Here is an 18,042-nt window from a genome sequence, read left to right as displayed (position 1 = left end):
TTGATTGAAATGTACAGGCAGGATTAGGGATCAGTAAACACATGCAGACACAAGACACAAATGATTAATCTTGCTCAACTATTTGACAGTTTGGCGTAAGTGGTTGCATTATGCCCCTTTATCCTTAAATTCTTCATGCATCTTCTCAGAACTTGGACTTTTGCTTATGCAACCATGATGCAATTTGTTGAAATTTGATATTGATAGAATGTGTGTTACATTTTCTCATTTGTCTGAATAATAGCTGTATTTCCTAATCCAGAATCATGGATTACACTTGATTGTCACACCTCTTTAATCCTTTAGTCCAGAATGATCCCTTTGCCTTTCATTGTTTTTTTGCATTAGAATTTTTGAGGTGAAAAAGCTTTTTAAAAATAAAAATTAATAAAACGTTCATTTTGCACAAACTCTACACTTGATCTTAGCCAAAAGGCTGAGAAGCGATATTTTGGGGGGAAAATTCTAAGTTTGTTTACTTAGACACTTACTGAGAAGTGCTCGAGTTATGTCCAGTGTCTTATTATTGAAATTATGGTGATGAACAACTTTGTGTGTGTGCAAGTAAATGTAGAATACATTTTCAGAAGTTGAATTGCTGGGTCTTAAGCTGTGCATGTTTTTGTTATTTTAATAGTGATCACATGCACTTCTAGGTAGGAAAATAACACATGCACCTTGAGGAAGGGGGGTTTGGCTCCTATGACAGGTCATATTGCAGAGGGAGATGTGAATCAGTTCTGTTGATACAGGGCTTGAACTACCTGTGAGGGAACGCTACCATCCCTTTGAGTTCTTGCCACAGGCCAATAACTGCGGTGGCCACTTTATTTAGGAGCAGAGCAGAGGAGTGCAGATGCAAGAGAATGTAAGATAAGGCCCTTTTCCTGTTTCTTCCAACAACAGATCAACAAAAGAGGAGAAGTGATTGATGTGCACAACAGCGTGCAAATGGTGACAGTGGGCATTGCATACACTAGCCAAAACCTAACAATACCTGATATCTTGTTGCTGGCACAGCCAGCTGTGAGCTATGCAGTCAGTGCCAGAAATGACCAAGATACCCAGGGAAAGGGCTTCAAGTCCACAAAGAGCTTGGAGCTGACCAGGTGAGTCCAGGAATTTTAGTGCCTCCCTGTAAGATGTATCCAGAAGGAACATGACCATCAGGCACATGATTCCCCATAACACAGAGCCCTCTGTGGCCAGACCAGTAGCAGTGGGGTGGATTCAGAGGAGGAGAAATCAGACACAGCTATAGGATCCACAAGGCCTTGTTGGGAAAGTGGTTGTTGATTATGTAAGAAGTGTTATGGGAATAAGACTGGAAGAAAAGCTGGGAAAAAATAGTAGGAGGCCTTGCATGGCAGTGAGGGGTTAATTCCTACAGTTTTGGGAGGTGGTCAGGAGACATCAAGGTTTTTTTTTTTTTTTTTTTTTTTTTTAACATTTATCTATTTTTGAGAGATAGAGAGTGTGTGTGAGCAAATGGGGGAGGGGCAGAGAGAGAGGGAGACACAGAATCTGAAGCAGGTTCCAGGCTCTGAGCTGTCAGCACAGAGCCCAACATGGGGCACTAACTCATGAACCATGAGATCATCACCTGAGCCGAAGTCTGATGTTTAACCAACTGAACCACCTTGACGCCCCAGGAGCCATCAAGCTTTAGTCAGGAGTGCGATGAGTTAAATGATGTACCCTGAATTCAGACTGCACCTGTCAGTGCTAAGGAGGTGGATATGAGATCAAGGTGGGCTGAGATCAAGTGGACAGGACTCATGGAATGCTTCAAGAGAGGATTAAATTCTGACTAGCCCTAGAGATCCCCTTACTCCTCCTTCTCATCTGCCCCAACCTAATCCTCCACTTTGCTCCCCAACAGGCTGCTTCCATTGAAGTTTGTGAAGATATCCATCTACAATTACAAAAAAAAAAAGTTCCACTTGAAGCTTGTCACTGGATGCTCTTTTTACCTACAATTGTGCATCCCCCAGATGCAAAGGAAGATCTGTTTGCATGCTGGGAAGACTTAGTGTACCTGCGGAGACCACCAGTAGAGGCTTACAGTGGGACCCTGGCCCAGCCGGTGGGTGACATCATCTCCATTCCTGTGCTGGAGGGGGAGAACAAGAAGAACCCAGCAGTAAGTCTCTGCAGAGACTCTTGGAGAAGGGCCAGGGTGATTTGGAAGAGCTGCTAAGTCTCCTCCAGGCTCCTCTCTGAGGCTCAGCGGGAGAAGGCATTTCATTTGGAAGGATTCAGGCCAAATAAGGCACCGTGTATAGACTTTCCTACCTTGGAAAGGTTCCAAGTACTTCTGAATATCTGTGGTCCCTTAGATGTCACCTCCTCTAATCTCATACCCAGTGTTGTAATGCCCTCAACAGCATCCCTGCTGTCCAGTGCATTCTGGAACGATGACCATGACAGCCCAGGCAATCTGATCTGCTGTGGGATACTTTCAAATAGTAGAAAGTCTTTCCTTGATTTCTGTATACATCTGTGGCCTGGCAGCATGCCCTGTGTATATGTGCACATTTTGTTCTTAAGCATAAGACTGTAAAATGGCATAGCTCTTGACCAGCAGCCTCACTTTTAGGAATCTGTTTTGCAGAAATGCTAAGACGTGTATGAGATAAAAGTGTGAGGATGGTCGCTGGTGAATGGTAGTGGTTCTTTTCTGGCAGTGGAACTATGCGCAAAAAGTGGGGTGAGTGCTGTGGGGGTGCAAGAGCAGGGATTACTGCATCTGCTGGACTTGATGACCTCAAAGTCTCTCCTAATTATAAACTCTTGAGTGGTTTGCTTCAGGAAGGCAAGTGACAGTCCCTTCCAGTCTCACTTATGCTCTTCTCTGCTTCCCTGTTTTCTCCACTCGGCACAGGCCATGGAGCTCCACAAAGAAGGGGACCAAGATCGGCTCAGCATCCAGAGCCTTCCCATGGTTGCTGATGTGTCTGCAGCCACGTCTGTTGCTTACACTGGTGGGGAAGGAGTCGAGCAGCATGGTTCCCACACATGCTGTGTGCTGAGGAATACACAGTCTTTTCTGATCCCAGCACCCACAGGGCCTGACTGCTTGGCAGCTCCAGGGGCACCGGTAACTCTCAGGGGCAGCAGTGTGGGCAGACCATCAGCAGACCTGTTACAGAGACCACTGAAGGCTCGAAAGTGGAAGCCTTCATGTCAGCCCTTCAGAGGGAAGGCAATGTGAGCAGAGTCTCCCAGCTCCAGGCGGAAGCCTCAGGGCAGAGAAAGGAAAAGGAACAAACTCCCACCCAAAGGCCTGACCATCTCGGTAGGGTTGGGGAGGACAGTTCTTCCCTATCGTCACGTAGAACTACTTGGGGAGAGAAAACAGAGGAGCAGAGCAGCCTGCAGGGCCAAGGACACGGCTCCCCCTTCCCTGAATATTCCAGGCTCAGCTCCACCCTGAATGGGTCCTGGTGGGTGCCCATATATCCCTCCCTTCTTGCTTTCTGTTGGCTTTACCTCATTCACTCATTTTCAGATGCCTAGGACTCAGGTGTGCAAGGTGAATCAGGGTGAGGGAAAGGATAGCCTAAGTAGCTCATGGTACAGGAGAAGGAACTGGACCCTCCTTTTCTCACTGCAGAGAATCCCAAATGCTAAAATCACGGATAGCACAGGAAATGAGCACCACAATCAGAAAACATATTGTGAGTTTGGTGTGGACTGGCTATGCCCCTCTCTGAACTGTGAACTCTGAGAGTGAGGGGACATGCATGGAGGTCACCTCCACTGTGCAGTGAGTAGATAGCTCCTCAGGAAGAAAACTAAAATTCCCCTCCTCCTCATCCTCCTCCTCCTCCTCCTCCTCCTCCTCCTCCTCCTCCTCCTTCTTCTTCTCCCTTTCCCTCTCTATCTCCCTCTCCCACTCCTCCTTCCCTCGTCTTCTTCCTTCTCCTTCCTCCTCCTCCTTCCTCCTCCTCCTCCGCTGCTTTTCTTCTTCTTCTTCTTCTTCTTCTTCTTCTTCTTCTTCTTCTTCTTCTTCTTCTTCTTTTTTCTTCTTCTTCTTCCTCTTTTCTTCTCCCTTTCCCTCTCTGTCTCCCTCTCCCACTCCTTCCCTCATCTTCTTCCTTCTCCTTCCTCCTCCTCCTTCCTCCTCCTCCTCCTCCTCCGCTGCTTTTCTTCTTCTTCTTCTTCTTCTTCTTCTTCTTCTTCTTCTTCTTCTTCTTCTTCTTCATCTTCTTCTCCTCCTCCTCCTTCTCCTCCTTCTTTGTCTTCTTTCATCTTCTTCCATCTTCTTTCTCCTCCTCCTTCTCCTCCTCCTCCTCCTCCTCCTCCTCCTCCTCCTCCTTCTTCTTCTTTGTCTTCTTTCATCTTTGTGGGAGGCCGGGCCCCGGTGCCAGGCTGAGACTGGGTCGAGCAATGTTCCCTGTTGACTCAGCCAACCCAGTGGTTACCCCTCCCATTCCCCCACTTTCAAGGGCGTACGAAAGCCTTGTCAAGGCTGAGAAAGGTAACTCCTGACGCCTGTGGTCTGCAGGTGTTGGCAGTAATGCTACCTCCCTTTTTCTACCCCGAGTCAGATAGAAACAAACATGGGAATTGTGTTTTGCTAGCAATCTTATCAACAAGGTCTTGTTGTGACCTGTTTAGAAAATTCATCAGGAACACAGAACTAAATGTTTTGGTTGGCAGCGATTATATGAAACCTGTTTATTCTTAGAATGGCCTGACCCATAAGAGTCTGGATATAAAAGATTGTGTACAGCAACAATAAAGCCGTCACTTGGGCCATCAGCCCAGGGGACCTTCCTGTTCCCAAACTTTCTTCTCTCTCTTTTTTCTTACATTCCCCTACCCTCAGGACCCTGATCTCGGTGTTTGTCGCGCCCGTCGCGACAAGTGGCGCCCGAACAGGGACCTGAGACAACAAGAAGGAAAGCGAAAGCGGACCGCGCGCCATCTGAATCAGGGTAACTGTGCCAGCAGCACAGAAGACGGGAGTAAAACTATGGGACAGAAACAGTCTATGGAACAGGGATATTTTATAACTGCCTTGCAGGCTCTTTTGAAGGAGAAGGGAATTAAGGTTTCTCAGTCAGCCCTTAGGGAATTTTTTGACATAGTGCATGATTATTGCTCATGGTTTCCAGACGGGGGTACAGTTGATTTAAAGGATTGGCAGCGAGTTGGTCAGGAACTTAAGAATCAAATAAAGATTTATGGAGCTGCAGTTCCAGGGACTTTGTGGTCTACTTGGACCCGTATTAAAAAGTCTTTGATCCTGGAGGTCCTTGATCTGCAGGATTCTATTGAAATAGTTTCTCTTAGCTCGGAAGTAGCCCAACCCTTAGTGACTTCAGATGCTCCTCTCCCTCCAGAAACTACTTTCAATGCCCTTTTGGGACAGTCACGGGTGCCTTCACCTTTACCTCCTCTCCCCCTCCTAGAACAGTTATCTATGCAAGATCCAGAAAATAATGATGACTCTCGTTTTGGGGATCAGGGAGATGATGGGCCATATTTGGAAGATCAGAGGAAGCCTGCCTTCTTGACCCCTCTGGTCCAGAAGGTACCTTTAAAACGACCTTCTTTTCAGGCACAAGATAGAGGCTTACCTCGGTTGGCTTTCCCTATTACTCAGAATCAACAGTCCACTGAACCTTACCCTGTTATGGGAGCTACTCCTTTGCAGCGGACTCTGTATCAAGCAACACAGTATGGGGAAGACACCTCTGCTTTTCACGCTTACCCTGTTATTCAACAGGGGGGACAGAGAGTGTACTCCACCCTCAGTTTTAAATTGCTGAAAGATTTGAAATCCTCTACAGCCCAGTATGGTCCAACAGCTCCCTTTACCCTGTCTACGTTTGATAATTTGAGCAGGGAGGCATTATGCCCAGGAGATTGGAAGGTCATTGCTCAGGCTTGTTTGAGTGTGGGAGATAACCTCTTGTGGAAAGCAGAATTTGCAGAGAATGCTGAAAAACAGGCTATGTATAATAAAAGAACTAACATACCAGTGGATTTCAACATGCTCACAGGTACAGGACAATATTATGATGTGGGCCTCCAACTGAATTATCCTGAATTTGCGTATAATCAAATTAATATCTGTGCCATTGCAGCTTGGAAAAAACTCCCCTCTACAGGGGGCAGAACTGAGGAATTGTCTAAAATTAGGCAAGGACCAGATGAGAAGTACCAGGATTTTGTTGGGCACCTTTTGACTGCAGTCAGTCGTATCATTACTGATGGGGAGGCAGGTACCATTATTGTAAAACAACCGGCTTATGAAAATGCTAATTCTGCTTGTCAGGCAGCCATTCGTCCTTGGAAAAATCAGGGTACTTTGGAGAATTATGTCAGACTATGTGTTGAGATTGGACCATCTTATATTCAGGGCATTACCTTGGCAGCCACCTTAAGGGGAATGGACCCCTTACAGGTGCATGCCCAGCTAGGGTGAGGTGTGCAACCTAGTGAGTAAAGCCTGTAAGGGGTTCACAGTCTCTGTAGGGAGATAAGCTGTATTGAGGGTATAAAACTGAAGCATGAGTCAGAATTGGAACAATGCTTCCCCAGTACCACATGCTAAAGGGAAAGAGGAAACATGTTCAGGAGACACTCACTGGTCAAGTGTGGCTCAAGTTCAGTGAAGGAGCAGTTGCCAACGAGATGTTTAAAATGAGTGGGTCCAGATTGCCACAGGCTTCAAATACCATGTGCACAAGTTCGTATTTGATTGTGGGCTTTTTTTTTAATTTTTAATTTTTAATATTTTATTTCTTTTAAGTTTATTTATTTATTTTGAGAGAGACAGAGAAAGAAAATGCAGGAGTGGCAGAGAGAGAGAGAAAGAATCCTAAGGAGGCTCTGCACTGTCAGCACAGAACCCAATGTGGGGCTCAAACTCACGGCGAGATGATGACCTTTAGCCAAACCAAGAGTCAGTTGCTTAACTGACTGAGCCACCCAGGTACCCTGATTGTGGGCTTTTTGTTAACACAAGGAATGATAATGTTCAGTGGTAGAATCCATGAGTGAATTAAGTGAGGGTCACAATAAAAATAACTTCCTTTCCTCATTGTCAGTGGGGTTACCTTCACTGTTTCTCATCCTGACTCACTTTCAGTTCTTCAGAGCCCTCCCAATAGTTGTTTCTTCAGAGCTTCAGAGCTCTTCCTAATGCACAGACAGCAGAAACCAGTTCCTGACAGCAAGAGCTTCAGTGAGATAAGCTCTTTACTAAGAAATAATAATATTGGTGAGGTAGGGACAGTGTGGAGGGGAAGAGCATGGAGGCAGTCAGGCAGTCAGCAGGGTGTGGTGAGGGCTTGCCATCTGTGACCACGGAGGAGGTAACCATGTAAGTCCATCATAAGGGTCATGAGAGCAAGCTATTTCCAGATAGCTTCCTTTGTGCATTGCATAATTAAGACTTGCCTTTTCACCATAAAACACTATTGTCTTTTTTAATTTACATGTTCCACAGCATAGTAATGACCTCAAAAGATTTTGTGACATCCCCTAAGCTGGCGCCTGAGACCCCAGTTCCCTGCCTGGCACAGTCCCACTCACACCTTTCCTCCTAGAGCCCACAGTAGAGCTGCTCCTCGCCCTCACCACTGTCTGTCTTTGGGTCCTCAGGCTGTCCTCAAGGTCACATCCTGTCAGCCAAGGAGCACCTCCTTCTCCCTCCTCATTCTTTTTCCTCTGAAGGTCGACTGACAGAAATGTTACATCTGTTGGATTAATAAAGAAAGGATACTCATGGTGGAGGAGAAAGAGTAGAGACCCATGTTTCAGTAATTAGAGTAAGAAAAGCCATCATCTAGAGTTAAGCAATTCCACATCTAGGTCAGTACCCGCAGGAAACTCACACACGTGTTCCAGAAGAAAACCATGAGAATTATGGAGCAAAGCACAGAAAATCTCTCCCATGTTCATCAACTGGAGAATTGATGAATTGTGGTTATGTATGTGCCTTGGGATAGTACACAACACTGGCAGCTGTGCACATCAGCATGGGTGAGTCTCACTGCTGAATGACAGAAGCAGGTCAAACATAGAACCCTATTTCTAGAATGGTTTGAAAATGAGACCAAACAAGACATGGTTACATATTTGGTAGTTTCTCTTGAGAAAAGTATGCCTGTGGTGGAAAAGAGATGTCATGTTGAAAATATGCACAAAAGATTCAACAATGTTGGAAATTTTCCTATTTCATGAATAAGGTTTTGGATATACAAGTATGAAATTTTCACATTTTAACATTTCTGAAGGCAGAATGATCCCTAAGTGACATTGTTGTCATTGTCACAGAAATAACCAATTTATTTTAGCAACTTTTCATATATTTACAAGAGTGACATGTGTCAAAAATTAGCCTGAAGTATTAATGACTTAATGAGTATCAAATACAGATTTGTAAGGACAAGTCATTGTGTCCATTTAGTTGGCATTGGTTATCTCTCTTGAACCACTGGCCTTGTAGTTCAAGTGAAATACGGATTTTTTATTTAATCCATACATGTATGACACATGGAGTGTCTCACATATGTGATGTATTTTGTGATAAATAATCTATGGTCTTCATATCTCCATCTGTATACAGATACAAAGATCTGTAATTTAGGACTCCTCAACAGGGGCATGGGAGGGATTGTGGCACAGACTTCTAGTTGACTACTTCATGTCCATTCTTCCTTTCCTTACTAAAGACCTTAATCTAATTGGGAAGAGTTCCCGCCCCTACCCCTCATAGCACTGATTTCTTACTGCCTGAGGACAATTAGAGAAGAAAATGGGGCTTATTAACATTGTTAGTAAGTGCCCCGCTTGTTGAGATGAACCTTTTAATTTTTCATCACTTTTTAAGAATATATTTTCATGGGGCACCTACGTGGCTCAATTGGTTGGGCGTCTGACTCTCGGTCTTGTCTCAGGTCATAATTTCATGGGTTTGTGAGTTGAGTCCCACATCAGGCTACACACTGTCAGTGAGGAGCCCTCTCTCTGTCCCTCCCCTGCTTGTGTGCTCTATCAGAATAAATAAATGAACTTCAAAACAAACTTAAAATATATACATATATTGAATACACACACACACACATATCTGTATATATATATATATATATATATATATATATATATATGCTAACTTTTCTTATTAGAGATGTTAAGATTTTACATTTTATTTGCCAGACAGTGTGGCATTGTATTGTGGTCAACTGAATTCTATGGGACTCAAGTGTTTGAACACATCCTATGGAGAATGATGATCTTTGAGTTTGCATCTCACCTGGCTAGGTTCAGCCATAGGTCCTACTGTCACCTGTGGTTTTTGCTTTCTACATCGGTATTTCCAGTGTGATTGCTATCTGTTCCCATTCAGTGTGCATGGTTTGGAGTCTATGGAAGTCTACCACATACTTTTGTTTTCAAAGATTTGGATATGCTCTTTACTTTTAGATTCAGGCTTCTACAGTCTGGATACAAGTCTAGTTTATACACAGATTCATAGGATTGCTTATTATCTCAGCTACCTCCCCACCATTTTCGTATTCCTAGGGGTCTTTTCCTGGTCTTCTTACTAGAAACTGGAACTTTTGTTACGTTGTTCTGATGTGCACTTCCCATGACTGTTCCTGTTTCCCTCCCAGGCAATGAGAGGATGTGGAACAAAAGACCAACAGGAATGCTTGCTTCCCATACTTGTAGGATTACAGATCCCGTAGTCAGAGAGGAGTGTTCTGCTTCCATCCTATTATATATGCCCATCTGGTCACTGTGGGTACTGGTGCTACAGGATTAGAGAGCTCTTTCTGTGAGCTATCAATATGAAGTTCTAGGTTTCAGGTTTCCTTTGACTACAGGCTAAGAGAAATCAGAAGAATAATTTTGTAAAAATTAGAAAGGACATTTTTTTTTGTTAGGTAGTACTTCAATATATATTTTCCTCAAGTATTTCATTATGTATCTATAAAATCTAGGGGCGCCTGGGTGTCTCAGTCGGTTGAGCATCTGACTTCAGCTCAGGTCATGATCTTGCAGCCTGTGAGTTCAAGCCCCGCGTTGGGCTCTGTGAAGACAGCTCAGAGCCTGGAGCCTCCTTCGGATTCTGTGTCTCCCTCTCTCTCTGCCCCTCCCCAGCTCATGCTCTCTCTGTCAAAAATAAATAAACGTTAAAAAAATTAAAAAAAATAAAATCTATAGTTTTATATTTCCACTACCATAATATTGTTGCCAATAAAGTTAACAATCATGGCTTAATAATTCAGTAACTATTTAAATTTCCTTAATCATCTCATGATATTTTCAGTAGGTTCATGCTAAATAAGACTCAGACTAGATCCATGCCTTGTGTTTGGCTCATATGTCATTTAATTTTATGGCAAAAAATTGTGGTCTATGTTTGTAAATAATCTATGAAGAATTGAAAAAAAATATGCATTCAGCCATTGCCTTGTGGAGTGTTTTCTGAGTGTCAAAGTTTTGTGTAAGTCTAAGGTATCCTCACTGATGTTCATCTTTTTAGTTCTATCAATTACTAAGAGATTTAAATATTTGACTATAATCCTAGATATGTTGGCTTTGCCTTCCAGGTCTACCAGGTTTTTTTTTGTTTTGTTTGGTTTTGTTTTGTTTTTCCCATGTATTTTGAAGCATATCTATTTGGTGAATAAACATTTAAGATTTGTTTTTGATACATTGGCTCTTTTATCATTTTTAAATGGCCATCTTTATTCCTGATGATATTATACATTCTGAAATCTGATTTGCCAGATATGAATAAAGAGCCACTCCACCTATTTGGATATTATTATTAGCATAGTGCTTTTCCCTCCTTTTATTTTTAATGTTTGTTTCTATATAGTGAGTTTTTTATAGTGTTTCTTTTTTTAATATTTTAATGTTTATTTATTTTTGAGAGAGAGAGAGAGAGAGAGAGGGAACTGGGGAGGGGGAGGGGCAGAGAGAGACGGAGACACAGAATCTGAAGCAGGCTTCAAGCTCTGAGCTGTTAGCACAGAGCCCAACGCCGGGCTTGAACTCACAAACCGTGAAATCATGACCTGGGCCAAAGTTGGACGCCCAACCTACTGAGCCACCCAGGTGCCCTATAGTGAGTTTCTTATACACAGAACATAGTCATGTTTATATTTGTCTAATTTGACAAATTTTGTGTTTTAATTGCGTCACTTGGGCTACATATAATCAACGTTACTAGTGATATGTTTGCATTTAATTGTACCACATTTCTGTTTATTTTCTATTTGGCCCATGTGTTCTGTGCTGTCTTTTCCTATTATTTTGGCTTTGTTTTTGATTAAATAGTTTTGGGTGATTACATTTTATTGCCTGATAGATTCTTAACCAAGTGTTTACAGTATATATAGTTAATTCATCATAATCTAACTTCAAGTAATACTATGTTCAGGTAAAGTTAAAAAACATGCAGTAGTTTACTTCTGTTTACCCCTCTTCTGGATTTTGCACTATACTTGACATACATTTTACTTTTACTTAAATTAGAAAAACCACACCACTATGTTATTCATTTTCTGTTAGTCATTCCATTGTTTCTTAAAGAGATTTGAATATTAAAATATAGTTTTCTCTACTTTTATCATTTTTCATTCTTTCCACTCTTTTTGTAGATCCTGATCTTTATCTGTTATAGTTTCCTCACTATTAGAGAACAACTTATTTTTTTCTCAAATTGACCTTAGTGGCATTTATTAAATATTCTAGTCAAGGACAGCAAAATGTACATTCACTTCATGTGCACATAAAACATTTAACAAAATAGGTCTGTTTTTTCTTAAGAGTTTATTTAAATTCCAGTCAGTTAACATACAGTGTAATGTTTCAGCTGTAGGGTATTGTGATTCAACAATTTCATACATTACCTGGTGCTCATCACAACAGGTGACTCCTTAATCTCCATCACCTATTCACTCTGTCACTTCACCCACCTATCCTCTGGTAATGATTAGTTGTTTTTTTTTTTTTTTTTGTTTTTGTTTTTTTCTCTATAGAGTCTGTTTCTTGATTTGTCTCTCTTTTTTTCCCTTTTGTTCATTTGTTTCTTAAATTCCACATATGAGTGAAATTACATGATACTTGTCTTTCTCTAACTGACTTCACTTAGCATAATAATCTCTAGCTCTACCCATGTCCTTGCAAATGGTAAGAATTTATTCTTTTTGATGGGTTAGTAAATATTCCATTGTAGATGTATATACCATATCTTCTTTATCCATTCATCAAAACAAGAGTACTTGGGCTGTTTCCATAATTTGGCTATTGTTGATAATACTGCTATAAACATTGATGTAAATGTATCCCTTTGAATTAGTATTTTTGTATCCTTTGGATAAATATCTAATAGTGCAATTGCTGGATCTTAAGGTAGTTCTATTTTTAATTTTTTTGAGGAACTTCCATACTCTTTTCCTCAGTAGCTGCTCTAGTTTGCATTCCCTCCAGCAGTGAAAAAGGGTCCTCCCACCCACTTTGGAGAACATCTTTTAAAATTTCTTTTATTTTGGATGTAATGAATTCTTTTAACATTTGTATGTCTGAATAAGTCTCTGTATTATATATACGTTTGAATATATTTTGCTAGATGAAGAATTCCATATTTATTTTAAAATATTAGTACTTTAAAGAAATTTCTGTATTTCATTTGTACTGTTTCCATTGAGAAGTTTGCTGTGATCTCACTCATATGTGGAACTTAAGAAACAAAACAAATGATCATAGGGGAAAGAAGAGAGAGGCAACCAAGAAACAGATCCGTAATTATAGAGAACAAATTGAGGATTCTCAGAGGGGAGGTGGGTGGAGGATGGGATAAATAGGTGACGGGCATTAAGGACTGCACTTGTGATGAGCACGGTGTTCTATGGAATTGTTGAATCACTGTATTGAACACTTGAAACTACTATAATACTGTATGTTAACTAACTGGCATTGAAATTAAAAAAAAAAACAAAACTCTTTTTCTGTTAGCCTACTTAAGTTAATAACACACAATCCCATTATAGGATTAGTAGTTTCTAAATGTAACTGTATATTTACTTTTACCTGTGTTCTGTACTTTGATATGTTTTCATGTCTCTGATAATTGTCCTTTTATTTCACCCTGAAGAACTACAGCAGCATTTTTTGCGAGGCACATCTAATGGTGATGAATTTCCCTCAGCTTTTGTTTGTTAAATTATTTATTTGTCTTTTGTATCTGAAGGATAACTTTGCCAGATAGAGCAGTTTTGTTTTTGTTTTTGTTTTTTGCTTTGTTTATTTGTTTGTTTTTCAGGAAATTGTTTTATTTTAGCACTTTGAATATGCCATTCCATTGTCTCCTGGTCTTGAGGGTTTCTGCTGAGAAATCCACTGATAGCCTCAGGGGTTTACTTTGTAGGTTTCAATATATTTTTCTCTGGATGCTTTTTGGATTCTCTTTGTCTTTGATATTTGACTGTATCATCATGATATGCTTTAGAGAAAGTTGTTTTGAATTGATATAATAGAATGATCTATTAGCTTTGTGAAACTGGATGTCCAATTGTCTCCAGGTTTGCTAAGTTCTAAGCTATTATTTCTTTGAATAAACTTTCTGCTCCCCTCTGTTCTCCTTCTGCAACTCCAGTGATGCTATTTGTACATTTGCTAGTGGTCTGTACATCTGTATCATTTATTCACTGCTTTTTTTTTTCTTTCCTGTTTTTTCTTTTTAATTTTCTCCTCTGATTGGGTAATTTCACAGTTCTTATTCTGTAGCTCACTAATTCTGTCTTTCATATTGCCTAGTCTATTTTAAATGCCCTCTATTCCATCGTTTGCCTAATTTATTGTAATCTTCAGCTGCAGAATTTGTTTCTCTCTTATGAGTTCTCTCTTCGTTAAATTCCTAATCTGTCCTCTACGTATTATTTTCCTAATTTCATTGAATTGTCTTTTTTGTTTTCTTGAAGCTCTTCAGTTTCCTCAAAATAGCTACTTTAAACTCTTTATCAAATAGATAGAAAAATCTTCTGTCTTTGATTTTAAATATTTGAGGTTTATTGTTATCTTTCAGGGGTGACAGGTTTCCTTGATTCTTCATGTTCCTTGGAGTTTTTACATTTGAAGTAGCAGACATCTCAGATCTTTACTAGGCAGTGGGATACACTGTTTGTTGGTCCTGTTATATATGTGGCTTTCTCCAACTTTCTGTGGATGTATTGCTTCACACTGCTTGCTCCCTCTTGTGGCAGAATTCATAAGATTTTATGTCTTTCCTGGTTCCTATTATTAACAGGCCCAGTATCTGAAAACCTCTTTCTTGTATTTTGCAGTGTGGCACCATAGGTAAAGCTTGTGGTTTCTAAATGATGGAGAATGTTCTCACTACAGCACCTGGGAGCACACACACAGGAAGCCTGCCTCCAGTGAAGGAAGGTGTAAATTTAACACTTGGGGCATCAAGGGTGCTTAAGGCCTCCTTGTGGACCCTTATGTGAGGTTTACTCAGAGGCTCACATATAAGCTTTCTTCTGAAGTGCTGTGTCCAGTGAGCAGGACTGTATCCTTTAATGAACTTTAGCGTTCTTATCTGCATCTTTATCTGTTCCTCCTCCCAGTCATCTCCATGACTGGATTCAGTAGGTTGTGTGCTGCTGTAGAGAACCAGGCTTCTCCAGCAGTGTCTTGCACAGCTAGGGTAACCAGGACTCATGCCCACTGTGGGAGAGGTCATCTTTGGCCAGTTTGGCCCCATGCTCTGTTGTTCAGGGAAGGAGCAGTACTGACAGAGTTTCTCATATGCTGTCCAGTATATTCAAACCTCTTCTTCTTTTTTTTTCCTTTGAAGTATTTTTTAAGTTTATTTACTTTGAGAGAGAGATAGAGAGAGAGAGAGAGTAGAGGAGGGACAGAGAGAGAGGGAGACACTGAATCTGAAGCAGGTTCCAGGCTCTGAGCTGTCAGCACAGAGCCCAACACAGGGCTCAAACCCATGGACTGTCAGATCATGACCTCACTGAAGTTGGACACTTAACCAACTTAACCACCCAGGTGCCCCAGCAAACTCATTTCTTACTTGCTCCCTCTGGATACTCTAACATTCCCTCGGCAAGGCTGGACTTCTGCAGAGTCTCTTTCTTTGGAGGTGGACTGCCTAAGTCAGCACTCTGCAGGTTTTCCCTAGCTGCAGCCAGGGGTTTTGGGGCTGGGTTTGTCAGCTCATATTGATTCTTCAGCCCATACTGAAGTCTGTCCTCAAATTACCATATGCACAGTGGGTGAAAATTCTTACGTGTCCCTTGGCATGTGTCCCTGGACCCCACAGCTCCCAGAGGGGCACTCTTGTTTGTGGATAAAGGTCCCCTTAGTTGCTAAAAAGGGGGACAAAAAGAGGGACATCTGTGCCACTGGGATGGTGATCTCATCAGCCATTCCTTATGTGTAGGATTGCTACTGACAGATTTTCACAGCTTACTGTCTGTATTCCTGAATGATAACTTTGCTGAATGTAGAATTCCTGATTTACCGGTTTTTCTTTCAGCACTTGAGAAATGTGCCACTTCCTTCTGACTTCCATAGTTTCAGATGAAAAATCTACTTTCACTTAGACGTGTTTTCTTGTACAGGAACTGTCATTTCTTTCTGTCTGCTTTTACTACTTTTTTTCTTATCAGTGGTTTCTAAAACTTTTATGATGTTATATCTTGTCATACATTTCTTTGGGTTATTCCTATTTGAGGTTCACTAATTTTTTTTTTTTTTTGAGAGAAAGCAAGAGCATGAGTGGGGGGAGGGGCAGAGGAAGAGACAGAGGGAAAGAGAGAGAATCTTAAGCAGGCTACATGCTCAGCATTGGACCCAACATGGGGCTTAGTCTCATGACCCTGATATTATGATCTGAGACAAAATCGAGTTGGATGTTCAAACAACTGAGCCATCGAGGGGCCCCTATTGTTGTTTTTTTTTTTAAATATGTAAGTTTATGTCTTTCACTAAATTAGGGGACTTTTAACAATTATTTAAGTGTTCTCTCCATCCCACATTCTGTGTCCTCTTCTTCTTCTGTAATACCAACCCGATTACTTTATTTTTGTGCCACAGATTGATGAGCTCTGTTCATTTAACTTTTGTTCTATTTTCTCTCTGTTGTTCAGATTGAGTAAATTATATTGATCTGCCATAATATTCACTAATCTTAACTTCAGTCATCATTATTCTATGGAGACTATTATAGAATATTTTAATTTCAGTTATTGTTGTTTACTTCTATAATTTTTATTTGGCTCTTTTTTTATATCTTCTATTTCTTTACTGAAGTTCACTTTTTCATTTTTACTGTTATTTATAATTTATTATTGGCATGTTTTTATAATATCTGTTTTAATTATTTTTTCAGATAATTTCAACAGATGATTCGTCTTAGTATTCAAATTGGTTGATTGACCTTTCTTATATCTTTGATTTTTCTGTTTCCTGGTTGAGTGGTTTCCAGTTGTATACTGGGCTTTTGGGCTTATGTTAGAGCCTGTTCTAGTCTTCTATTCTAGCTGATATTTGTACCATATTTAAGTATAGCATCCAAAGCCTACTTTGGATTCCTGCCATTGCTATTTGGTAATATTATATGGTATTTGAGGGATGATGGACTTGCGGGATGGAGGATATTTCTGCTGCTCTCATCTCCAGGTACTCTGTGCTTATGAGTTTGCACTCTTTCTCTGCTGTTCTCCCTGGAGGAGAGAAGTGGTGACTTGTATTCCTTTCTGTTACCCAGAAGAGGGCAAAAGCCACAGGGTCTAGGTGGAGAGTTAGGAGACCCTAGTCCTGATTCCTTGCTGGTATGGGTGGAAGGCCACTGGTTCCCTTGCCTGGATCATATTCTGTTGTTAGGTGGAGATGCAGGTGTGTCTTCGTATGTATGGCTCCCTGCCTTTGACTGGAGGGCCAAAGACACTGGTGCCTTCCTGCTTTCTCTTGCCACTGGATGTAGAAAGGGGGGGTGTCAGGTTAAGCACCAGGAGAGGGAACATAGGTGAGAAGAGGGGTCCACCTGTTGCCTCCTGGTGTGGGTTGGTGATGAGGTCAGGTGATGACTGGGTTCTATAGTCAGCAGGTTTGGGACAGGGAATGGGTTAATACCACTAGCTGTGCTGGCAGCACTGACGCAGGTAGATGAAACCAGGCACTGCCACAAGTCATGGGTCTTCCTGCTAAGGTCCGTGGTTAGCTGACCTACACTAGATGTGAGTGGGTGGTGCTTCCAGATTAGGTTGGGCTAAGTCATATGCTGCCATCCAGTTGACTTTCTCCTGTATCTGTGAGTTGACTTTAGACCGTGGTCTGTTATGAACTGGGCTGAAGAAACTTATCTGTGAAAGCTTTGTCCTGCATTTCTCTAGTTACTTCTGAGTCCAGCAGACTTACCTGGGGTTGTCCATAAGAGTGATAGAGGCAGAAACAAGCAAGTGTGCTTGCATAGGTAATTTCCAACCCTCTACATAACTTCCACTAACTCCCAGTGGCCCAAGTAAGTGACATGGCTGAGTCCAGGGAAGGAAATCTGGGCCAACCAAATGAAAGTCAACTATATATTTTTTAAAATATTTTAAAATACTTCTTTTTTTAAATTTATTTATTTACTTTGAGAAAGAGAGAGTGACAGGGAGAGAGTGAGAGAGTGTGTGTGTGTGGGGGGGAAGGGGCAGAGAGAGGGAGAGAGAGAGAATCTCAAGCAGACTCCATGTTGTCACTGCAGAGCCTTACATGGGGCTCAATCCCATGGCTGTGAGATCATGATCTGAACAGAAACCAACAGTCAGCTGCCTGAGCCATTTTGGTGTCTGTCAACTATATTTTTAAAGATATATGCCTAATGAAAAAATTTTGAAAAAAATTAAAAGAATGCTGATTACAAAGTTAAGATATGCGGTCATTAAATGAGTGATTGCTTTATAATATTTTGTAAAACTTCACATTATTTCGTAGAAGTTTTCAGTGTATGTTTTACTTTTAGGAATACAAAATACTAGGGTTAATTTCAGGAGGATCTACCAAGTG

General features: G+C 41.2%; 1 pseudogene; it reads right to left on the bottom strand.

Moving 5' to 3' along the window:
• Positions 1–353: 353 nt before the first annotated feature.
• Positions 354–448, bottom strand: LOC128776621 (U2 spliceosomal RNA; annotated as a pseudogene).
• Positions 449–18,042: the final 17,594 nt, after the last annotated feature.

This window comes from Panthera pardus, unplaced genomic scaffold, assembly GCF_024362965.1.
Source record: "Panthera pardus isolate Hobbes unplaced genomic scaffold, ASM2436296v1 HiC_scaffold_1, whole genome shotgun sequence".
NCBI lineage: Eukaryota > Metazoa > Chordata > Mammalia > Carnivora > Felidae > Panthera > Panthera pardus.
This window is presented reverse-complemented; position numbering and strand designations above follow the sequence as displayed.